General features: G+C 34.5%; 1 protein-coding gene across 1 annotated transcript in view; it reads right to left on the bottom strand.

The window, feature by feature from the left end:
• Nucleotides 1-24966, bottom strand: part of msi (RNA-binding protein musashi) — a 631163-nt gene that overhangs the window by 204258 nt on the left and 401939 nt on the right. The window lies entirely within an intron of this gene.

The raw sequence follows: 24966 nt of genomic DNA, 5'->3' as shown, positions 1-24966 counted from the left end.
TGTTCTTTGGTCTCAGGAGTGTAGTGATGTATCCATGTTTCATCCACAGTGACGAAACGACGCTTAAAGTCATGCGGATTCTTCTGGAACAGCTGCAAACCGTCCTTGCAACACTGCACACGATTTCGTTTTTGTTCAAGTGTGAGCAATCGCGGCACCCATCTTGCGGATAGCTTTGTCATGTCCAAATGTTGATGCAAAATATTATGTACCCGTTCATTCGAGATGCCCACAGCACTAGCAATCTCACGCACCTTCACTCTTCTGTCATCCATCACTATATCATGGATTTTATCAATGATTTCTGGAGTAGTAACCTCAACAGGGCGTCCAGAACATTCAGCGTCACTTGTGCCCATATGGCCACTCCGAAAATTTTGAAACCACTTATAAACTGTTCTAATCGAAGGTGCAGAGTCACCATAATGTTATCAAGCTTCTCTTTAGTCTCCTGAGGCGTTTTGCCTTTCATAAAGTAGTGATTAATCAACACACGAAATTCTTTTTCGTCCATTTTTTGAAAATCACTCGACTTCCTCGATTCAAACGAATGCCAAACACAAAGAAATAGACCGATCCGGCTGAAACTTGGTGTGTGTTCTTCCAAGAGATGCTACTAACTAAACATAACCTCGATACGCGCCAGTAGTGCTATCTCTCTGACTTTGCACGGACTTTTCAAACGACCCTCGTAGTTGTACAAAAAACAAAATATCGCCAACTATTTTTGTAATATTTTTAAAAATAGATTGAATCTATTCAACTCAACAGTGAGCTGCAATGTTTTCACTTTTTTCTCCCAAATTGCAAAGAACACTTTATAGAAATAATGAATTTTGGAGGAGCCTCGTTTTCAATTCATAAAAAAATATTTAAAAAAAAAAAAATAAGTAGTTTGATGAAAGGTTTAAAGTTTTTTAACAATATTGACTTATTTCACTTTTTACAAAATGTTTGATTGCCTCATCATTATAATTGTAAGATCTGAACGTTTGTTTGAATTGTGCAATTTATAGTCATTTTACCAATAACATAAATGAAGTAGGTAGATTTTTCTAAATTAGTAACGAAAGATTGGCACCCTAAATTGTGAAACTTGGCCATCAAAATGTGCTCTACATTCAGAAGCACATTACTTTTTCAACCATTTAATTCATTAAATTAAAATTCAGATTGTTCGTTAACAAATAAATTTCTCTGAAATATATGAGACATAACCATGAACTACTTCACTTTTGGAAGCAGAATTTTCATTAAAAAACTTATACAAATAATTATTCTATTTTCTAGTGTTTCATGAATAGGTTTAATAGTACTGCAGAAATTTAATTTCCACGCTAGTGATTCCTGAATGCAATAAAGTTAAAAAATTGCCCCGAGCGGTAGGAGCTGGGGCTACACCCAGATTGCTAAACTTCGTACAAACTATACAGAAAAACTGGTGCAACTTATAAAAAAAACTAGTTATTTACTAGGTTAAGTACACAATCTACCTTTTTATTTTCGTATCACGAACAATGAACTTTGTCCAATAAATTCATATTATTAGCTTAAATTTGAAGTGTTCATTACTGCCTTGTACACAGCTCCAAATAATCTATCTTTAATCTAGTTTTGTATTTTTTCTTCTTTTTTTTTGAACTAGATAACTGTGTTGTAAATTATATTACTCAGATTAAATTAAAAAAATTTCACATCCTACCAAACAACATGAGTGGGTTCAGTTTGGCAGTTCTCAGGCCGAGTTACCAAATATGGGCTGCACACTCCATAAATGCAGTTGAAACCAAACAAAAAACCGATATTTCAACTTTCTATTTATGTAATTATCTATGGAAAAATATGAAAATTGTTTTCAACAATCACGCTGAGTATTAAAATTAATAAATATTTATTCGAAGATTTCGTTTTATTTTTGAAAAAATAATTATATAATTTAATTTCATGTTAAGACGGCTCAAAATGCATTTCATGCTTAAACGGTTAATCTGAGCAAAAAATGGTAGAGGAAAGATTTGTTGCCCGCGTCACCTCTAGTTTCAGAATATGTGACTTGATTTTAGATTCCTGCCCACATACGCGGGTTTACTAAAACTGAGGGTTCGCAGTTGACCCCCATTTTCATATACCTCCTGGCTAACCTCCTCAGATACAGAGAGCAGTTGATAACCATCCTGGCTAACCTGGCTGGCGAGCCAGAGGAGGCACCTTTGAAGGCACAGTATATGCTTTACAAGTTGAGTAAAGGTGCATTATTTGATAAATTAAGGAATAAGTTTGTTCCTTTACATGAAAGATATTGATCATTTGAATATTGAACATGTGGCCGGAGGTTTCCAATTTTTTTTGGGTAATTAAACGCAACTTTCCAAAAATTACCAAATAATTATTGAACCTTCTTGTTTGTAACATATGTAAAATTAATTTTTAGCCATTTTGTGTATGCTTGAGAATATCTAAAGCTCTTAACATTTGAATTTTCTTAGAAAAATCACTCGGAAAACGACTTATTGAGAAAAATACTAGCTTTACTGCCTTGGCAATATTTTTAGTAGAAAGGGGATGAAAAAAAAAACATAAAAATGTCCATCGCGTGCACTTCTTTCTCTTTGATAACAAGTTAAAAAATTGGAATATGATTAACAAATACCAGATTTTGAAATGGCCTAGCACCTTTAATTTTGAAGATATCGAATTGCGGTTTCCGGTTTCTTTCATAACGTTTTATACTCTTTAAAACCGTGTGTATGAAAATGGGGGTCAACTGCGAACCCTCACATTTGTTCGCGCGTCAGCCGCGTATGCGGGCAGAAATCTAAAATCAAGTTACATATTCTGAAACTAGCGGTGACGGGCAACAAATTTTTCCTCTACCATTTTTTGCTCAGATCAACCGTTTAAGCATGAAATGCATTTGAGCCGTCTTAATATGAACACCCTGTACATTACATTCAATCACTTAAGATTTATTGATCTATATGTATGAGTATGAACAACGTTTAGAGGAAATCGTAGATCTAATTTCGGAAATGATCCGAGAAAAGTAAACAATCCAATCAGAAGCACCTTCTTCGATTGGCAGGATAGAGAACAATCCAATCATTAGAGAAAATAACTAAATCAGTAAAATCCTAACATTCAGTAGTTTTGTTCTCTTCAAATTCAGCTTTACTAACAACACATTTAATCCGTTTTTATAATGTGCAATAGTAAGATCATCCTAATGCACGCAAACAGCACTTCAGAGGTAAAATGTGCGCCTATATTAATGAAATCGATTGAGTTCTCTAGACTGACATCCTGGCAAACTAGAAGAAAAGCACAAAGAAAAAGAATCAGAGAAAAAAAATTATATCGTGTACAATGATTGGAAGGCCATCTAACGTAGAATTGAGGCTAACCATTGTGGTTTTTGGGGGTAGCAGAACTAACTGCGGTTTAGGGGAAATCGAACAAGTACAGGTACCCGTTAATTGGGCCTACGGCTGTGGTAGATGGCCGATTTTAGAAAATAGCGAAAGTTTGAATGAACTGATCGGCGACGGTGATTGGTGATTTTTACAAAAACAAAAATGCCAACTTTGTGGGTGCTGAAACTACATTTTGGATTGAAGTTTCGGACTGAAACAGTCTTCCGGTTTGGATTTCTGTTTTGACAGGATGTCTTCAATTTCTATTTTATAATTAGAGAATAATAACTATCCTGAGGATGTTAACTCTGTTTTTGTTAATGTTAAATGTATCCTTAAATGCTGATTTATTAACGTGCAGTTATTGGAAACGAAAAGTATCACATCTTTTAACGAAAAACGTATTTTAGATTCTATTTTTTAGGAATATTAGTTCCAACTATTCAGTTTCACAGCTTGTTACCATTAGCCTGAGTATTTTTCTAAATAGATGAACTACAAAAAAACGTCTTGACACAGAACGTAACAAACAGTGGGTGAACTAGCGGCTTTCAATAAATAAATATTCCTTATAAATCTGTCAAATTTTTCCATAGTTACGAGGGATAAATAGTAATTTGATCTTTCGTAGTAATTCTGAGTATTTCATGTTTTATACAGCCGCAGTTATCGCTTCATTACACTCAGAACACAGTTAAGTATCAGTTTGTTCCATTTTGTAGGAGATACTGTTTGTGTAAACAAAAATATGGGATTTTTTTTTAACTTTATTTTCAAAACTGCAGTATTATTCTGCAACAAGTGAAGCTGTTACAACATGATACACAGAATAAATACAAGAATATCATGAGGGGAGAATTCACCCATTGGTGAAACTCCCAAAGAGGTACAGTTCATTATTGTCGACTGGCACTTACTTCATTTAGAAGATCGCGTGGCCACTCGCTTCAACCGCCTGGGAGAATTTCCTGGTAGAGCAGTATGTTTAGATACTAGTGGATTAGGATGTAAGGGTGATTGATGTGTGGAATTTAATGTAACGGGATCTTGCAGCTTCTGAAACATAGGGGAACAAGGAAATCTCGGTGCAAGGTAGAGTTTGATACAAAGTAAGGAGCATTAGCGATTCGACGGAGTGTTTTTGATTGGAAGGATTGGATTCTTGTAGATATTGGAAGCTTTGGCTGAGCCCAAAAGTTCCATTCCCGTAAGTCCAGGCAGATGTCAGTATCATAGTGTAGATAAGTAGTTTATTCTACAAGTGAGAGTTTAGATTGCTTGTCTAGAAATCTAGAGAGAAGTTTGAATCGCCTGTTCAGTTCTTTACGTTTAAGTCTAGTATGTGGATTCCAGGTTCAGGCGTTTGTCCATGAAGAGTCCTAGGTACTTACCACAATCTGTTGTGGGAAGAGGAGTGAGGTTTAAGTAAACGGGTGGAAGAATAGTTGGCCTTAGGGAGAATTTAATGTAATTACATTTGTTTTCATTAATTTTAATTCTCCATTTCTTTTGCCAAGGCTCAAGAGATTCTATATGGGATTGATGGGAGCGATAGGCAAGGAGCGGGTATTTATGAGGAGAGAGGATTGCCGTATGGGATTTATGTCTAGAAATCGCAAGGACATCAAGGGATAGAGAGGTGTGAAAATATACCTTTTTATTGTCACAGGATTAGGGAATGCAAAGGATACATAAAAGTGGCTGCATAAGGATCAAAATCTGCGCAATTACAGGTCTTCTCTCAGTAAAGTAATCGCAAACCAAAAAAATGTCAAATTGATTTGATTACAAAACTCATCGAATATAGTTAATACACTCGTTTTTTTTGGAATATGATTAACTTGAGATCAATTTAAATGAGGCTTTAATATACAATGAAAATTCGAGGATAATGGAAAACATCAAAGTACCATTTTCCAACCAATAACCACCACCCACTTTCCGAGAATCATTACCATAATTTACTGTATTATTGTGTACAATATACTAGAATATTTTATCAGAAAACCCGAGAAGGTTTAATTTAAATAAATCGATATAAGCCTGTGTCGATTAAAAGTTATTTAACTGTTTTGGAAAGTTTAAATCAGCTGATCGATCAGGTGGTGTAAACAAAAATTAATACAATGGAGTTTTGTGTGAATCTTTCTCATGAAAAACTTGTTACAGCTGCATAATTATTGATAACAAGAATTACTAAAATAATTATACTTACTCTTCCCACTTACATACAGTTAATACAGATTTATATAATATGTTATGTAACAATAATTATTATGTACAGTACAATACACTTATTCAAATACAGCAATAAAGAAATGTGAAGTCGTCAATTAAATAACTTTGATCAAAAAGGAGGTAGGAGCCTTAAAAAACGGTCACCTAGAAATTAGCGCATTTTTTAGTTCGGTTATAATTTTTTTTCCGTTTCAGCAAATTTGTAGAAAACAAAATAATACTGACAGACGACCGTTTACCGTTTTAATGACACGTCACCAGGCTGGTCATGAACCAGTTACTGAGAATTGTTTGAGAACGTTGCTAGCCTACCACAGATAGGTTTACATTTAATTTATCGTCTTGTAAGAACTATTTATTTTACTTTTAAAGAAAAAAACTATTATTAGGATAGAAAAATGTAGCTATGTTCCTTCGAGTATTCTAAAACAATATTTCTAAAAAATTAGCTTAAAAATTCTACAATTTGGAACTTAGTTGATTTAAAACAAAAATACGTGCTTAATTTTTACAGAGTAATGTTCATTTTTACCAATTAAGAGTGGAATTTAGGTTTTTTTTTAAAAAATCAGGCAATGACGGGTGTACACGTCGAACGCAGGGCAAAACAACCAAAAGTTTACAATAATAGGAGTGGTCACTGCAAGCGACTTTTTTTTGCAATCTCTGGGGGGCTTACAGATTACAGAGCATTCTGTGCTCATTCAAAAATCTTACACCGCTTCACGTATGCTCATTGCTCCAGTTAACTAGACACGCAAGAGCTTTTACAAGGAAGAAAAGAGCTTTGAATTCTGTGTAAAATGAAATCATGTTCGTACTGAGGTTTAACTAAAAACGGCATTGCACAAGGGTTGAAAGCTTCTATTTGTGTGCGTGATTCCCAATCTCTAATGCTGAGACCAAACATGTACCAAACCACTTATCATTTGGCTGGCTCCCACCGCAGTTCTATTGGTAAGATCCAAGAAAACATCCCACCAAATAATATTCTCATTGTATTTCATTAAAATTTCGAGTTTTTATAGTTGTTAGTGCACAACACATGAGTTTCTATTTTAGAATAACTATCATGTGATTGGTGTGTTAAGAACATTATTGGTATTCAGTTTTGTAGTTAATTTGGTATCTGGTTGTGGGTTTTGGATCCGGAGAAGCAGATAAATGTGGTAAATGCCATATTTATTGTTAATTTGTTAGCATTTATTATTCATATAAGTACAAAAATATTTATTGTTTATAGAAACGAGTTATGAGTTGTGAGTTATGAGCTATGGTTGAATAAACTCCGTTGTGTGCAATCCTGGTGTTTTGATCTGGATCCAAATACAATAGTTAATGGCAATTTTATATTTTTCACGAGTATACAGGTCGAACGCACCGTAATAGTGATTTGGTTTGACGTGTATACTCGTCAAATGCGCTTAACTGTTTAATGAAACTCTATTCTGAAATTGGTTTCAATGTGCAACATTTACATCCACTTAACTTGCAGCTAGCATTGGTGAAGCGGTACATTGTTCTGAGGTGATTCTTTAGAGAGACACTGAACTTTTTTTTGGGTCAGTGGGTACCATTCAAAAAAGACAGAAAAAAATAAAATAAAAAATGATACAAGTCTTATGTGTTCTTCTGTTAGTGACCGAATTTTTAAATTTTTTTGTTAGAGTCGCTTTAAAAACAAAACGAAAGAACATTATGGGAGAGGAACTGTAATCAGTAAAAATCATACAGATACAGATTCAGAAAAAGAATTTAAAATTTTAAATTCAGAGGACCAAAATATGAGGAAAGAGAAATATAGGGGATTTATTTTGGTAAATAAAGGAATCTTACGAAGAAAATTACAAAACAAAAATGCTCCAAAATCATTACGTAATTTCTTAAACTATACGTTCATATGATTTAGAATACTAATGAGGAGTAATGATGAATGAAGACTGAATGTTAGCGTGAATGGTAGACGGTAGAATAGAATAGAATAGATGAAATTAGGGCGGCCTCAAGGCCTACGCCACTGCGACCCCTTTGGATCTATTGTGGCTCCCCGACTTTAGAGCTCACCCTCCAGACCCGTCCGCTTAATCAGACTCTTAATTCTGGAGAGTGGCTCCTGGGTAAAGCTCTCAGGACTTGGTTTTTCCTCTCCCCGAAGAAACATCCTTAGCGTGAATGGTAGACGGTAAGATGTATCCTTCTTCTAGGTGAATAAACATTATCTAAAACTACCACTGAACGCTACCTAAATAGGACAGCATACTAATCCTTGATATTAACAATGTAAAAAAAATAATACTATAATTGTAATTACCATTTAACAGTGTGAAAAAAACTATAATTATAATTAGCATAGGCCCTGAAGATGACCTTTCTTTCCTACGTCAAAAGCTGGGCAAACAAAATCTTCCTTTTGGGATTACTGAATCGTTTACTAAAATAGGTGAATGAACAACACCGTACAATACAAAAATGTTGTTTTTAAACTGCCATAAATCCATGAAAAAAGAATATGTGCGGTTAAATGTAGTGGAGTGGGGGCATCTTTGAACAGGGGACATCTTTGAACAATTTTAATTTCTCGCTTAAATATTTAAAACATTTATGATTGGTAATTTTCCCCATATTTTGTGGTAGACCTGTTGTATAATTAGGCAGAGTTTCCCTTCGTTTTCATTGTTCGGTAAAGTCCAGAATTGAGGAATGTTATATTTTGTAAGGTGGAAGTAAAATTTTTGTTGCATCTTTGGAAGTGTATTGTGAAGATTGTAGTGGACAAGGTGTGAGTATTGTTAGTCCATATTAACATTTGGAATACGTATTTTTTAAAGCTAGTATTTACATAAGTCTATTTGCTTGCAAAAAGTGTTGGATATTATATTTACTTTTATGGAAGGTGAGGGGGCACATTTCAACATCACAGTTGAAATGTGCCGCCCTATCGATCTGCAAGTTTGTGACTTTTTTTTTTGTTTAATCGCAGAGAAGGGGAAATTGGTCCGAACCTACATTAAGAAGCGCAACGAACCGAATATTTTGTACAAACTTTCTAAACCCATTACACTTCGGGTACAACATCCTGAAATGAGTCATTCTTGTTTTTGAAGTGATTTCAGTGGTTTAAAAGAGAAAGTAATGTAGTAGTGAGAGAAATAACTGATAGAAGGTAGATTCAGAGGCAAAGTAATATAGTTTCTTTCTATTTTATATTGTGTTCAAAGCTACACCCACCATTGGGACAGATATTAACATTTGACACAACATTTAAAAAATATAGATATGTATGTAAAGTACCAACTGTTTATTGATATAGATCTGTTAAGAAGACTTGAAAGTTGTAGAAAACAAAATAAAAAGGTTCAATAATACGATTCTGGGCACTCTGTAACAGAAAATGTAAATTCTGTTCAATTGTGCCCCATCTCCCTTACGTGGATTCTTAACCGATTGAAAATTATATATTAAAAAGAAATCAATAAGTTTTTAAACATGCAATTGCAGTAAGTTTTAATAAAAAATTGGAAGTGCATAGATTGACGATGACAAAGAGAGGTTGGTTAATCGTACAGAATATAAAGGAAATAAAAAGCTACAAAATAAAACTTAATCAAGACTAATTTATACACAAATATAACAGAAACGTCCGGCAACAGATTTTTTGAAATTTAAGGGGTGCTTTTCCTCCGCAAGCTGTTAAAATATTGTATTCCTTGAGCAAGGCGGCTAACCCTGTAAAATAATAATATGGTACAACACCACTTACATTTGATGTAAATTAATACGCTGAATATTCAGTTTTATTATTTGATTATGCTAAAGACGTATTAATTTGTTATTAATATCTCATAAGTACTAAATAACATATTAAACCCATCTGTTTAATAAAATAACAAACTGGAATATGCCAAAGAGCAAACAGGAGCTTAACATTCCATTTTAGATTGTCTGTGCTTCTAATAATTATATTATGAAATCAACATGTAGTTACTCTCTTCGTACAATTTATTCACAAATAATATTTCAAAAATGAAATATTTTAACTAGCTTGGGTATTTAAAATGTTCATTACGTAACAATTAATTTTATGGGAAATCTTTTTAAATTTTAAAAACTGTGACGTCTATTTTGGTCAACTTTTACAAATTGTATTGAATAGTACTTAATGCATTTTATAATTTTAGGCGCCACGGTAGCCGAGAAGTTAGAGGCGAATCCTATAAAGCTAAAATGTATTGTTGATTAGTGGGTTCGATTCCCGGTCTTAGGCCTTCGATTTTATTTTAATGTTTAATATGAGAACTTACTAATGGCGAGAACAGATTTGTATGAACAATTACACAGTCAGTACTCTGAAGTCAGCGTGGTAGTACACGAAAAATTATCAATAATGGCGGACATAAAAAAAAAAATCTTAAAAATATCACAGAAACATTTGGGTTGTCAGGAAAATAATGCAGGATTTTATGTTTTCTTTAAAATACTCCTCCAAATATAGTTTTTCAGACTTTTGACTTTTATAAATGTGAACACTTATTAATCCTCTTTCAAACAAAAATGTTTGTTTACCTTATATGAGAACTTATAACGTAAAGACTGTTTGCTAGTCGCCTCCGTTTGCGACAGCTAATTGGTAGTTGGACCTAAAAGTACATCTGAAATAATAGGCACTAAGTTAGTTTACTTAATGTAATGTGAGACTCGTTAAAGTTTTTAGTTTATTACAGACGATGAACTTTTATAAATTTTGGGACTTATTTTAAATACACTAATTATTTTATTGTTATCATGGAATTCTGCATTGCTTTACTGAATCGGTATTTAGAAATTCTCACCTATCAATGTGTTCTGTACTAGGACCAAATTAAATCGGTTAAGCCCTGCTCTCTTGATATCGTTTTACCCACAGGTGATGATACTATGCGCCCAAGTTCTCCTAGGCAGTGCTGGGGAAAATCAGGTATGTTCTGAGATCAGCTGTGCCTGATAACCCTCCAAGTACTTCAAAAAATGAGTCCGTCAAATTAAAAGAAACTGAAAGTATAGTATATATAATGTGTGTACCACTCTAACACCTGGAAGCTAACACCGCTTTTGTTAGGGAAATCCCAGCAAGAAGCAGACAGTTCGCCACAATTACTTCCTCATGATAGCAAATCCTCTTAAGCCTTCAGATATTCTGTAATTAGTGCTTCCAGGTTAACCCAATCTCATCTATAAAGTTTTGAAACCTGCGATCTTGGATAAACACTTCCCTCGCCGCAGAGTCAATGAACTCCTCTCATAACTTCCCAAAAATAACTTAAAATTGAAAAATCTGTAGCGATATTTCCCCTCCCTTAGTGGGGAGCCGGAAATCCAGGGTTAACTGGCTAAGCAATGCGGAAGATGGAATCTAATTGAGTAAGCGGTGTAAACAGGTGGAGATGTCAGCGAACTCTCAGATCAAGGTGGCAATGGTCAACTTTAAAAACTCCTTAAAAAAAAGCGAAGTCCCACACATTTTATTAATATTTATGTGTTTGCCTTTTCTTAAAAGTAAATAAATATTTTTTAAAATATATTTTTTGAATTAATAATTACCACAAATTAAACAATAGCTTAATTTGAATATAATTAAGTTAAATAGTGTTTTTGTTTAAATTGAGCTTTATAATTAAATAGTATCACGTATATACATCAATGGAGGTATTTTTTGTTCTTATTAATGTTATTGTTACACTATTACACCTACTAAACCAGGTAATCCCAGTCGATTGCCTTCTTGTACATGACTTGAATCGATTATTAACCTTTTTAAGTTACTCTCTCCCCTCCTTCCACCAAACAAAATGTAATAACCTCTCAAGATCGATCTTACCCAAAATAAATTTGACTGTGGTGCGTTGTAGCTGCAACAAAACTTTATATAAACGTACACAAAAGTTCATGACTGAACTTAGTGAGTGTACGATTTCCTTTGGAAATACGAATTTGGTGAGCATAAGAATAGAGGCCAATACTTTGGAAGAATTAATTCAAAAAAAGAAATACAATAACTATAGAGACCATAGGAATTTAGAATGCATTAGGGTTCATGTAAATCCGCTGTTCAAATTACTTGCGTACAGAACACTAAGAAAAGGGATCAACATAAGGCAGATATTAAATTTTCAGAAAGTTTCAAAAGATGTTCTAAATGATTTACAGAAACTACAAATAAACTTTAAAAATTTGTTTCAAGTTCTGCAGTAGGTCGTTGCTTCCCTAGAATAGAGAAGATATAAGTGAGTGAGATCATGATATACGAGTAGTTCCTTAGATACAGCCGGTTGTTTTGCACCAATATTTAAGCAATTGAAAGATCAGAGAAGTCTTCACCCAAAAAAAGTATTGGTTAATATTAAAACGAAGCTCATATGTAAGTAAAAAAAAAAAAAAAAAAAAAAAAAATACAATATGGATATTAACTATACTATAATGAGAAGTAACTGTCTTTTCTATTTTCTGGACTGTGTAGTGCCTCTAAGAGAAAGAACGAAATAGAGGCTAGAGTTAATTTGTAATCTACGATGCCTAAGTTTGGCTCCAGTATGGGCTCGACGAGCAATCGAGCGTTTGCGCTATGCAACCTTTGGAACGCTGAGGCCGAAGGAGATAGTAGCGCAAAAAGAACTAGTAGGGAAAGTCCTCAACCTCTTTAGGAGGGGAGGGTTCGCTTACTAGAACTAAGAAGGGGCTGGCACAATAAGTCTTCTGTGGCTGCGGTGCCGTGGGGCGTAGGTCCCGTCCCATCTATTATCTTATGGGCTCGACGTCCTTCAAGTCATTTAGAGGTAGAAGGATAGTTCTTTAGATTCAGCCAGGTACAGATAATTCCATCCAACTTGCTTTTATTGCTCAAGATGCGGGTCTTGACTCTGATGAACACCCAAGACGTTTCATATTGGCCTTATCCTATTATATAGGGTAAGATGCGCTGAGAAAACAACCCCACAGGATGGTTCAACCCTGATTCAACGGGTGAAGATTGAAGTGACAGAAGCAAGAAGAAAGAAGTGCTCCTTATATTCTGTTTAATTGCGTTCTAATCTTAGTTTACGTTATGAGAGCAAAAGGACGAACTAGAGAGAAAATCCTGGTCCTTCTAAAAAGAAATTATTTCTCCTGTAAGATCTAGATGGCTACAGAGTCTGAACAACGGGCCCATCCTGATTCTGAAACAGCTGTATCATTGTGAAGACACTATTATCACAAGAAAATGTCATTTAAAATGATATGCACTTTTTTTTGAACTGATATAAACTTAAAATATGATGCAACTTATGAAAGAATATTAACAATAATTATGATGGAATGATGACTTAGTAATTTTATAAGCATTAAAAAAAAAATAAATAAAATAGACACATCATTCTTTAGACATACATTAAGTTCACAATGGGTTCATTTTTAGTTAAGTGGATATAATTCACAATCAATATGGTTAAACTTAAAAGGTCTTTGACATTATTCTGTGGGCGACAATGAAGTCGCCTACATCGTATTTGTTCGGGCCAAGAGAGGAGGTTAAAAAAATGACAGAATAGAACATCTCAGAAACAATAGCCTCCAGGGAGAAGCTGCCAGGGAGAAGATATATCTATATCTTTCAACAGTCATTCTTTGTGAGTTAGAGTGAGAGGTGTTCTCATTTCCATTTGATGTGAACCGCATTAATGGGCAGGCAATGGTTGGGCACGGTGGGAACGTTTAGAAAGGTGAGGAAATAAAATAAAAAAAAATATAACGTTATATTTACTAAGGGAAAGTATGTACTGTTACAAAATAATAATAACTACAACTATAACATTTCCATAAAATATAATAGACGATAGTAAATGTTCACTGTTTACTTTTATTATCCAATGTTTACATCAGAACAGGGTAATCCTGTTCTAAACAGTAGTGGCTATTTATTGCAATATTCGTGGCGTAACACTGAACCATAATCAAAGTGAATGTCATTTAGAAAGGGTTACATAATTTGATTAACTCAACCATTTAGTCTACAGCTACAAGTAAATCGAGAAAAGTGGCTCAATTTCCAGGCTGTAGTGACGAGAAATTCTGGATTAAATCAATGACTCTTGATCTGAGAGAAAACAGAAAAAAAAATGACGAGTCTGCAGAGTGCAAGATTATGAGGGGGACTTAATGCCATTAATTCTACATTTTGAGGTCTTTAGCGTAGTAAAAGTGTGATTTTGATGTAATTAAGCAATTTTTAAAGAGGAACTCCATCTATGAAGGGTCTTCCGTCACTGGAAGCTGCAAATAGATACCTTGCAAGGTGATCTTGTGGTGGTAGTGGATTTTGAAGAAGAAGCTAAGATTCCTAAGACAAAGTAATGGAAATACGAGGTGTGGCTATTAAATAACGAGTCTATTGCTGTAAAACATTTTATTTTAAATTTATACTTATTTAGTTATTATCACCTTCAATATACACCCCTCCCCTATCCCTACAACGCTCCATGCGAATTTACCATTGTTAGAAACCATGCTGGAAGTCTTTTTCTGTGAGCTCCTGCATGACACGTGCCGCTTTTTCTTTCACAGCTTCAACGATCTGAAATCGTGTTCCTTTTAATGCAGATTTGACTTTGGGGAACAGATAAAAGTCACATGGGGGCAGGTAAGGGGAATAAGGCGGATGACCTAAAACTGGGATGTTGTACTTGGCTAGAAACGTCTTGACAGACAGATGCAGTGTGCGCCGGCGCGTTGTCTTGATGGAGAACCTGTGACTTGTTCTTCCACAAATCAGGTCTTTTTTCCTTACTCTTTCACGGAGTTGAGCAAGCACCTCATCGATATTTTCATCCGTATTGGACGTGGAAGGGCGACCCGGGCGGTCATCATCTCCGACCATCTTGGAAACGTTTGAACCACTCAAAAACTTGCGCACGTGATAAACATTTATCGCCATAAACTTCTTTTAATAAAAGATAAGTTGCAGTAGCGCATTTACCCAGTTTCATGTGAAATTTCATGACAATTCTTTGCTCTACTACATGTGTAGTATCATGTTTTCGGCAAAAACGAAACTAACACCTCTTGACACAATCGACCGTTCCTGTCAGGCAGATTTCTCTACAAACACGTGAGACGCTGCAATCGAAAGAGAAGGCTTTACGCTGCACAGCTGTCGGTCGTTAGGATTTGGCGCATGCATAGTTCTTATGTAGCAGCATCAGTCTCGTTATTTAATAGCCACACCTCGTATGTCAGCAACAGCGCAAATGAATGCGCGTGGTGTGGTATTAGGTACTGAGTAAAGGATGGAGATTTCAATAAATGTGGAAGAGATTGATTATATACCCAGTTAAAAGTATCTAGAGGTGATAATTGATTAGAGCGGAAGGATGAAGGAGTAAGGTAATTTCCTGTTTGCTACCCAACAGGAAATTCCTCAGTAAGAGATAAGTGGCCGAGGAAACCAAAATGGCAGTTTACAGTTCAACTTTTGAACCAATTCTTACCTATGGCAATGAATCAAATTTGTTAATAAAAGAATCAGTTCGCATCAGTTTCAAACTGTTGGAAAGACCGCATCAGAAGCACGAAGAACCGGACCAATTTGTAATGCGAACTTGTAGTTTTCTTTTTAATTGACAAAGGTAAATTCTAAAGAGTTCTGTGGCAGGATAAGTTCCTGAAGAGAAGGATAAGTTCGTTTATAGAAAGTTCTGGTAAATGAAGTTCTTTGATTGTAGTATCAAGCGAAATTTTTAAAATATAGACGAGTTTGCTCACAAACTAGACAAACTCAAAATGAAAATCTGCTCGTAGACGTGAAAGCATAGTTTTTGATGTAGGCGTACTGTAGCTAATGACGTAGTGACACCGTAAGCCACTCCCTCACCAATAAAAGCTCAGTTATCCAGTACACAAAATGGTGCTCTTTCTCTTTCATTCAATGATCTAGATTTTACTTTCTTTTACTTCAGGAGAATATTTCGTTAACCTTTTTGATTCTGCATTACATTACAAGTATGAAACCATAAATATAGTGTTCAAAACATGTTTATTTTAGACATTTTTACAATATCACATTTTATTGCATTATTCTATAATTTATCAAATACCTATGGGGGAAAAATTAATAAAAAAAATTTAAATAGTATTTTACCTAGAAATAATTACGAAAAACGATTGGCTAATCTCATTGGCGAACGGGATGTGTGAGGTAGGCGGGCTGTAGCTGATGACGTAGTGACACCGTAGGCCGCTCCCACACCAATAAAAGCACAGTTATCCAGTGCATAAAATGGTGCTCTTTCTCTTTCATTCAATGATCTAGATTTTACTTTCTTTTACTTCAGTAGAATATTTCGTTAACCTTTTTGATTCTGCATTACATTAGAAGTATGAAACCATAAATATAGTGTTCAAAACATGTTTATTTAGGTCATTTTTACGATATCAATTTTTATTGCATTATTCGATAATTTATCAAATACCTATGGGGGAAAAATTAGTAAAAAAAATTTAAATAGTATTTTACCTAGAAATAATTACGAAAAACGATTGGCTAATCTCATTGGCGAACGGGATGTGTGAGGTAGGCGGGCTGTAGCTGATGACGTAGTGACACCGTAGGCCACTCCCACACCAATAAAAGCACAGTTATCCAGTGCATAAAATGGTGCTCTTTCACTTTCATTCAATGATCTAGATTTTACTTTCTTTTACTTCAGGAGAATATTTCGTTAACCTTTTTGATTCTGCATTACACTAGAAGTATGAAACCATAAATATAGTGTTCAAAACATGTTTATTTAGGTCATTTTTACGATATCAATTTTTATTGCATTATTCGATAATTTATCAAATACCTATGGGGGAAAAATTAGTAAAAAAAATTTAAATAGTATTTTACCTAGAAATAATTACGAAAAACGATTGGCTAATCTCATTGGCGAACGGGATGTGTGATGTAGGCGGGCTGTAGCTGATGACGTAGTGACACCGTAGGCCACTCCCACACCAATAAAAGCACAGTTATCCAGTGCATAAAATGGTGCTCTTTCTCTTTCATTCAATGATCTAGATTTTACTTTCTTTTACTTCAGGAGAATATTTCGTTAACCTTTTTGATTCTGCATTACATTAGAAGTATGAAACCATAAATATAGTGTTCAAAACATGTTTATTTTAGACATTTTTACAATATCACATTTTATTGCATTATTCGATAATTTATCAAATACCTATGAGGGAAAAATTAGTAAAAAAAATTTAAATAGTATTTTACCTAGAAATAATTACGAAAAACGATTGGCTAATCTCATTGGCGAACGGGATGTGTGAGGTAGGCGGGCTGTAGCTGATGACGTACTGACACCGTAAGCCACTCCCTCACCAATAAAAGCACAGCTATCCAGTGCATAAAATGGTGCTCTTTCTCTTTCATTCAATGATCTAGATTTTACTTTCTTTTACTTCAGGAGAATATTTCGTTAACCTTTTTGATTCTGCATTACATTAGAAGTATGAAACCATAAATATAGTGTTCAAAACATGTTTATTTAGGTCATTTCTACGATATCAATTTTTATTGCATTATTCGATAATTTATCAAATACCTATGGGGGAAAAATTAGTAAAAAAAATTTAACTAGTATTTTACCTAGAAATAATTACGAAAAACGATTGGCTAATCTCATTGGCGAACGGGATGTGTGAGGTAGGCGGGCTGCAGCTGATGACGTAGTGACACCGTAAGCCACTCCCTCACCAATAAAAGTCCAGTTATCCAGTACACAAAATGGTGCTCTTTCTCTTTCATTTAATGATCTAGATTTTACTTTCTTTTACTTCAGGAGAATATTTCGTTAACCTTTTTGATTCTGCATTACATTAGAAGTATGAAACCATAAATATAGTGTTCAAAACATGTTTATTTAGGTCATTTTTACGATATCAATTTTTATTGCATTATTCGATAATTTATCAAATACCTATGGGGGAAAAATTAGTAAAAAAAATTTAAATGCTATTTTTTCTAGAAATAACGAACGGGATGTGCGAACAAGGCGGACTGTTGCTGATGACGTACTGACACTGTAAGCCACTCCCTCACCAATAAAAGCCTAATTAGGAATCATTAGCAAACATACATTACTATAAATTTCTCATATTAATCATTAAATTAAAATCTAAAGCTTAGACGAGGAATTGAACCTAGTACCACGAATACTTCTTAGCTTTGTGGGCATTGCCTCTACCCGCTCGACTATAATGTCTCGCGCAAGTAAATGTTGGCTGTAGATAGATATTTATCAAGAAATTTTCGCAAAACTGCACATTTTTTTTTTATAGTAGAAATTTGAAAAAATACAATTTTTAAATCTATGTGTACGTAATGTACGGAGTTTTAGAAAAAAAGAGAAGCTATTTTTCTAGAAAGGAAATAATGCAATGAGTAAAAGAGATACTTCTCGAAGAGGAAGAAGTTTAAAGTAACAACTCAATTTTAACCACACATTTAACCGTTTCCATTAACGGTAAACAAGAGTTACGACCGTGCATTACAGAAAATGGCACTTAAGATGGATTTTATACACCCCTCTGGTCTCTTTTAATCGAGTTTTCTCGGATTAATGTATCAAATAAAACTCCTTGTTTACAGGAAATCGAAGGAGCTGTTTTTTCGATAAAGATTCGATATAGAGAATAGATCGATAGGTATAGAGATTACTTTTAGATGATCGATTTCAACTGAAATCTGAGTAAAGGCGACTTTTGTTGGCCTCTAAGCGAAATATAAAATTATAAATTTTCTTTCATTTTTGAGTCACTGTGCATACAAAAACGTCAATTTGTGAAAACCCCTTTTTCTTATTCACAGGAAGTTGTAAAATTTATATAAGGTGAGACTCGAAAATCTGTACGATTACTAGCAATTTAAGAGAGAAAAAAATCGGATTCAATTTTTTGCCATTTTATAATTTTGAAGTATATAAATTAAAATTACCTATTGAGTTTAATTGCAGATTTCGAAAACATTATTTTATTTTTTATTTTTATTAAGTATAAAAGTGGTAAACCGTTACAATATGAAGTGAAACCCCCCACGCGAGTTAGCAGCGCCTCCACCATCTCACGGTAAAGTTTGTAAAAATATAACTGCAGTATTGGTGGTGTCAGACTGAGCGGCCAGGTTAGAATATAACTTTCTTTCCGTTTCATACTTGCCATTCAAGGTTGGCAACATTGTTTTTTTTTATTTTATTTCTTTCCTGCTGCACAGACTCGTTTTCATGTGGGCGACAGTCCCATGACATTTGGACGCATGGTAACTACGTGGCAACAGGCCACTTCAATACCAGCTTTTCAATCTCTTTCTGCTTAAACTAAGGAATAGGTAGGGAATGAATTTGCTCTTTATCTGCAAAACTGAAATCTAAACTAAACCAGATGGTCAGCTTTTATATCTTTATCTGTTTATCTTAATACTGCATTTTGTAATAATTGGCTTTAACAAGCTTTCATCATTGAACCTAATTTTTGATTGAATTTTGTTGCTTCATTTTAGAAAAAAAAAAATTTGGTTACGGTTTGGTTTCAGTCATGTTGAAGAAGGAAAAATTTCCGCTATTTAGTTTCGCTTCATAAGTGCAAGAAGCATTTTTTTGTAAACCTGTTCACTGTGATTGTAACCTCACAGGAGAAATATGGCAATAATAACTATCCAATCTAGTTATTTCATCCTCGAATAAATCCTATATTAGAATATATTAGATTAGAGCGGCCTCAAGGCCTACGCCACCGCGACCCCTATGGATCTATTGTGGCTCCCCGACTTTAGAGCTCACCCTCCAGACCCGTCCGCTTAATCAGAATCAGAATCGCTGGAGAGCGACTCCTGGGTAAAGCTCACAGGCCTTGGTTTTTCCTCCCCGAGAAGTAAAATCCTTAGCCCAGACTAGCCTCTCACACTGACACGACACGTCAGTGAGGGCACCTCTTCTTCCTGACTGAACCTACAAAGGCGATGCATGTGTTTTCTGAGCCTGCAGTGGCCAGTTAATAGGCCTACAATTACCCTTATAGCCCCACGGCCTTGACGGATTAATTGTGCGGTTAGCCTAAGTCCTATATTAAAAATTTTGACATTGTTCAAAGTAAAAGCCAGTCATTGATAATTTCCACATGTTCTGAAGATTTCTTTTCACCTATTTCGCGAGAAGATGCTTGTTTTTTGGACAATGTTTTTTCAGGCGGGCTTAACGTCCAACTACCAATCAGGTGTCGTGGACGAAGGCGACTAGCAAACATACTTTACTGTAAATTTCTTTTATTAACCATTAAATAAAATCCAAGGCCAAGACCGGGAATCGAACCCAGTACCACAATGCATATTAGCTTCGCAGGTCTCGCCTCTTACAGCTCGGCTACCGTGGCGCCTGCTTGTTAATATTAAACTGATACTTAAAAGTTCATTATTCCTTAAAATAGACGTTAAAAGTAATCAAATTTAAACTTTTTCATTGATATTAAAAAAAAAATTAAGAACCTAAAGTAGTAATTTAAATTGAATGAACACATCGAACTATACTTTTAAAGTTGCAAGAAACAATGAACAGAGAGGTCATCTACATTGGTAATAATAAGCAATGTAGATTGTAACCTAACGATATTAGTATACACAACTAATGGAACTGTATGTCTACCCTTCTTTATAACAATGGAGAAGCGAACAAGAGCAATAGAATACAATAGATCGAAACAATGAAGAGACTAGTTATAGTCGATCTCTAGAAGGTTATAGATGTAGAACAAAATCTGTTGTTGTGTTGAATTGAAAAAGAGTTACGATTGTCAAGGAAAAAGAAATGAAAAAATCGATTTTAATCAAAGCAACCTACGCAATGTGTTACATACATCATATTAACCGCGCACTTAACCACACAAAATTCACTTTAGTTATAATTATTATTAGTTATTAATAAGAAAAGAGAAATCAGCGAGATTATAAAGTGAATGTTTTTATTAAGAAAATTTGAACCACTATAATAAAAATTTCTTTACAAATATTTACTACAGTTTGGGATAAATTTGTGTAAATCCTACTAGCAACATATAGTCCTAACACTGGATTAACTGATTTATATCTGGCTTAGGGTTTGCAACCACTAACACCTGAGTTATCCCAGTTCCAGCAACTGTTTTCTGGATTATAAACTTACCACACGCCTTACAGAATTTATAAATATAAACATGGGCCGTACCAGAGCAATTTAGACGCTGTGGTTGGCAAAAGATATCCCATTTTTTTTAAATTAAAGAAGAAATAGTCAGTTTCCTGAATGGGGCTGACTGAATGGATTTTGTGAATTTATGTTACAGAATTATGGATGTAAACATGGATTTCCACCGTCATCAGTACAATAGACATGCTCCAATCAAAAATCGCCCTTTTTTCCCGTTCAAAATCATTGTTAAGTCAAAAAAAAAAACCCAGAGCGGTTTTGATGTGTTCACATATCTCACACATAAGAATATAATGTTCCTGATAAATATATCCATAATTGGACGGATTCAGAATTTGGGGTTAATTTATAATTTTGTTGTCAAAATACTGGTGCCACGATAGCCGAGCGGTTTAGAGGCTAGACCCGCAAAGCTAAGATGTATTGTTGGTTTAGTGGGTTCGATTCCCCGTCTCTAAACCTTGGATTTTATTTTAGTGGTTAATATGAGAAATTCATAGTAAAATGTGTTTGCTAAACGTCTCCGTCCATGATTTGGTAATGTACACAACACGTCTGTATTAGTTGAAGCGTAACTAGAACTTTAAATTTGCCATATTTGATATTTAGAATTCTACCAAAAAGATGTTCCTGTTTAGTAATCACACCAAATTTTGAAGTATGACTTATGTATCCTCAATCTACCCAGAAGCCTCTAAGATTCTAGCCTGAGTAGTCTGATTTAAAAGTGACTTTCGTCAAAGAATCCACAGTCATCTCATTGCTCATCTTAGCCACCTTATTACCCAGCTCTTATCTTTGTCCATTCAAAAAGATATCGGGCGTCTCCCAAGGACAAATAGATTGACTCATTAATTGACCGATATGTCAATCAGTTGGTGGTAACTGATTCCTCTTAAGCCAGTTAAGATATCTGTCTATAAATTTTAATAGAATAATTTAGAACAAAATATTTTGTTTTATTTCTTCGTAAATTCAAACTTATTCTTTATTAATTAGCAGCACTTTTTTGACTACAGGTAACCTTGGGAAACTCCGAAATATTAAAGGAAACTTTGAATTAATTATTTTAGTTAATAATTTTATTTACAATATTGCCAAAATATCCTTGAACAGCTAAATAGTTGTGGTAAATTTACGTCAATAAATGGGAAATTATTCGAATAAACGTAGATGTCCATGGACAGAATAATTGTGGGAAATGGAATAAACAGAAAAAAATAATCTAATATCAATTTTAGGTGCGTAAATTAAATCGGGTAACATTTTAATACTGCTGTGAGAGAATTTATAATTACAACAATCTGCTGAAGTACGAGGTGTGGCTATTAAATAACGAGACTGATGCTGCTACAGAAGAATTATGCATGCGCCAAATCCTAATGACCGCGACAGTTGTGCAGCGTAAAGCCTTCTCTTTCGATTGCAGCGTCTCACGTGTTTGTAGAGAAATCTGTATGACCGGAACCGTCGTTTGTATACTAGAGGTGTTAGTTTCGTTTTGCCGAAAACATGATACTACACATGTAGCAGAGCTAAGAATTGTCGTGAAATTTCACATGAAACTCGGATAAAACCGCTACTGAAACTTATCTTTTATTAAAAGAAGTTTATGGCGATGAATGTTTAACACGTGCGCAAGTTTTTGAGTGGTTCAAGCGTTTCCAAGATGGCTGAGAAGACGTCGGAGATGATGACCGCCCAAGTCGCCCTTCCACAGCCAAAACGGATGAAAATATCGATTATAATTAATCAACATTACTACCGTAAGGTGCTTGCTCAACTCCGTGAAAGAGTAAGGAAATAAACGACCCGATTTGTGGAAGAACAAGTCATGGGTTCTCCATCAAGACAACGCGCCCGCTCACACTGTCAAGACGTTTCTAGCCAAGTACAACATCCCAGTTTTAGGCTATCCGCCTTATTGGCCTGACATGGCCCCATGTGACTTTTATCTATTCCCCAAAGTCAAATCTGCATTAAAAGGAACACGATTTCAGTCAGTTGAAGCTGTGAAAGAAAAAGCGGTACGTATCATGCAGGAGCTCAGAGAAAAAGACTTCCAGCACTGTTTCGAACAATGGAGAATTCGCATGGAGCGTTGTAGGGATAAGGGAGTGTTGTATATTGAAGGTGATAATAACTAAATATGTATAAATTTAAAATAAAATGTTTTACAGCGATAGTCTGGTTATTTAATAGCCACACCTCGAAGAGGAACTAAATATTTAGTGAAGATTGGTTTCTGGACGGAGATGTTTCTTAATTTTGGGAATCTAGCGAAGTGCTAGAGGCTGTTTGAGTTCAGAATGTGAAAGTGGAGAGACAGAAATAGCAGTTTAAAATATATGATAACTTACCGTCAAAGAAAACAAAGAAATTGTCAGGGTGAATACTTAATAATGGTTAATCAAGGAATAATTTTAGTAATTTAAAAAATGTAGCTGTGCGCAAAATTATGAGAATTTTTTGTAATGACGAACTGATTTAGCGATGCAGTTTTATTGAAATAAGGTTTTTATTTTTTGGATTTGAAGCTGCCATTATTGAGGGTTCAGGTTATTAGGCTAGAAAACCATCAGTTAATCGTAGATTCCTGAAGAAGTCGCTAATCCATTTCTGTTTTTAGAAATCTAAAAATATAATACAATTGGCAACTATCAATTACACAATTTTTGGAACATTTTGTTTTTTTAAAAAGACCAATATTTAATGACAGCTAGTTCTTTTTTGGGTACAGAACGAACCAGGTTCTAAGGTGGCTTAGATTTTGATTAAATTGTTCAAATAAAACTGCTTAATACCTCGCTTTTAACAAAATTCCAGTAAAATAAAGATGATGGAGATTATTTTTGTGTTAAAATATCATCACAGAGTAGAAATATAGAGGCTAAAGATGCTGGAGTGAAAAAAGCTTTATAGCCCATCATCAACGGGGATAACTTCCGCAACTTTACTTTTTCTTTTTATTTAATGTCTGAATCATTTTTTACTTGTTGAATGTCTATATCGTCTCCTGGATCAGCTAACGATACTGTAATGGTTTTCTATGAGCGTAAATGATTATTATCACTTAAAATTTATTACAGAATTCTGGTAGTAGCAACTTATTCTCAGTTTTTCAATTTGAAGTTAAGTTATGTCAGAAATAAATCTGCAGGTGAAGATAAATGTGTTCCGATCGATTTAATTTTCTTTTAAAGGTAAAAATGGAGAGTTATTTTTTTTAACTGAACTGACGAAGCATTTACGATCAATTTAATGAAGCACAAAACTTAACGATAATCCGAGCGGGTAGAGGAATTACAACCAATTTTATTCTTTCCTATTTGTTTTTACCAAGTTTAGTTTTCAACATTATCATTGATTGGGTACCCAATAACAGTTGATTGTCCTATTAATGATGGTTAAAAGTATGCACAAACGCAGATTTGTTGGCCCTAGCACAGTTGTGTTCTACTGCATAATTTTGAAGGCTGCTGGGATATCTTAATTTAGACCAACACATACACATACATATATGAGGCGCGAGAATGAAGGAGCAACATGGTGTGAGAGAGACCGGAAGCCATGCTACATTTCCTCACGGGCCACCTGGAATAACATGCCAATTGGATGAGGACATTGCGTATTAATTTAATATATTTTTATAAATACGAATCGTGTCACTACACCCAAACTCTATTTCAGATTTGGATTCATTCAGTTTACATTGATTTATTTTTAGTTCAACTAATACAAATGTTTACTGAACTAACCACCAAATAGATATAAGTGATTTGATTCCCTGGGTTTTATAACTAATAATAGCAATAATAATATTATAATAATAATACTTTATTTACAAGTTAAATAAAATGAAATACATAAATAAGTATTATACGGAATGGATAAATCCGTCTGCCGGTAGTAGACATGCACATACCATAAAAATGTAAACTGATACAAAAAGCATAGAAATAACATACTAGGGTCGTTTGAAAAGTCCGTGCAAAGTCAGGGAGATAGCACTACTGGCGCGTATCGAGGTTATGTTTAGTTAGTAGCATCTCTTGGAAGAACACACACCAAGTTTCAGCCAGATC

The sequence above is a fragment of the Rhodnius prolixus genome, unplaced genomic scaffold, assembly GCF_049639745.1.
Source record: "Rhodnius prolixus isolate KJV_2025 unplaced genomic scaffold, Rpr scaffold_6, whole genome shotgun sequence".
Classification (NCBI taxonomy): domain Eukaryota; kingdom Metazoa; phylum Arthropoda; class Insecta; order Hemiptera; family Reduviidae; genus Rhodnius; species Rhodnius prolixus.
The sequence above is the reverse complement of the archived record's forward strand: the minus strand, read 5'-3'. Positions and strand labels throughout refer to the sequence as shown.